The following is a 1,849-nucleotide window of genomic DNA, read 5'->3' as shown; positions in this document are numbered from 1 at the left end:
GGGGAAGGACGCGGGCGGCGGCGGGCGGCGGGCGGCGGGCGGCGGGCGGGGCCCCGGGGGGCGGGCGGTGCGCGGGGCAGTCCCCCTCGGCGGCCGGCCGGGGAGCGCCCGCGCCCGCGCCCTGCGCGGAGCCCCGCCGGCTGGGCGGAGTCCGCCGGGCCGGCCACTCCGGGGGCTGGAGAGTCAGGGCGCGGCTGCCCCTTTTGTCTGCAGCATCCTCACTGGCTCATCCCCGCAGTTCTCTTTAGGGCCCTTGAACCGCTGTGAGAAACGGGAGTAAGCCACGGAGCTTCAGAATGGACCCAAACACAACCCACAGAAAGTGGTGGTGTTTTCGTTTTCAACATCGATTTACTTTGCACAAATAACTACAAATACTATTTGCAAAGAACTCTGCCATTATCTTTTTTCCTTTTTCTGGCAAAAATTAGTGACCGCTTCCTGGAAAAAAAATTAAAATGTATTCAATATGCCAATAAAACTCTTTTAGTTCCAGTTCTCCAATAGTATTTGACTTGCATCAATGTCTTGCCATTTTCTTTTTCCTCAAGTCGTCTAATACTGTCATAATCTACATTTCAATGGAATGAAGTCTGGGCTATTGAAATTTATGGATTTGTGTGTGTGTGTGTGTGTGTGTTTGTACTAGGATATCTCTGAAGGTATTGAACTCGAAAAAGTTTGCAGAGTTGATGTTAAGGACCATAAGGCCATTCTAATAATTAAGGACGAATACCAAGAGCCTGAAAGGGTGCAAGCGAAAAAAAATTTTGTGTTAGAAATTAAGAACTAACAACTAACCAAATGCAGAATTATGCAGAATATAAAGAAGTTTTAAAAAGAGAGCTTAATTCCAAAGAGTAGCATGTGGATATTAGTGGACAGGGGTTGCACAGGGCTCCCATGCAGGCTTGCTGGAATTCTGGACTTGCTGGCTGGCCGTCTTACACTACCTCCACCATCAGGAATGTACGCCAGGGTATTTACAGGCTTCACGGGCCCAATGAGGATAACAGTAAAACACTACTTCATTGTGCCTCAGTGTGGTCTGCGGATCACTACAGCAGCTGCTTGGGTTGAATCAGAATGTCTGAGGATGAGGTCCAGGATTTTGTGTAGTAAACGTGTCTCACAGGTGATTTGTTTTTTACAGTCCTATAGTATTCACTTTATTTTCCTTGTAAAAAAACACTATGTGGTGGCCAAAGCTAGAGCCCAGGTCCTCTGCATGGAGACTCTCCTATGGATCTTGACTAGAAGGTCAGTGAATTCTTGATATGGACTTGGTGAACATGGTCTCTTTAGAAGTTTGTGGGTGAGATAGCTGTAGATCTTGGAGATGGAATAAAAGGTGGACTTCACAAAGTTGCCCAGGGTGGCAGTGCAGCCTCCTTCATACCAGTCATCCTCAGCAGCTTCTTGGGCCAAGGGGCCCAGATAATAACAGTGTCTCTGGGGGTAGGAGTGAGGTGCACCAGCACAGAGATGCCAGGGCCTGTCATGTTGCCAGGGATGTTATGGGGGGGGGGGATCTTGATCCCAGTAGCCTTGCCATCCAGCATCTATGGAGAGGGGGGCAGGCCCATCTCCGTACACATGGTGGTGGCTGTCTATTTTGGAGCACCTAACTTCCATACCGATATAGCCCTGTAGCCCCTGAAGGCAACAAATGCCTTTACCTTGGTCCAGTGGCCAGCTCAGGTCTGCTTTTGCATGTTCTTAATCTTTAAAGATTTTGCTCCATTTGCCACATGTATGTATTTTCTTTCTGTATTATTTGAGAATAAATTGGGTACATCATATCTCTTCACCCCTAGTGTATATTCCATAAGAACAAAGGAGTTCTCTT

This window comes from Miniopterus natalensis, chromosome 8, assembly GCF_054644295.1.
Source record: "Miniopterus natalensis isolate mMinNat1 chromosome 8, mMinNat1.hap1, whole genome shotgun sequence".
NCBI classification, from domain to species: Eukaryota; Metazoa; Chordata; class Mammalia; order Chiroptera; family Miniopteridae; genus Miniopterus; species Miniopterus natalensis.
The sequence above is the reverse complement of the archived record's forward strand: the minus strand, read 5'-3'. Positions refer to the sequence as shown.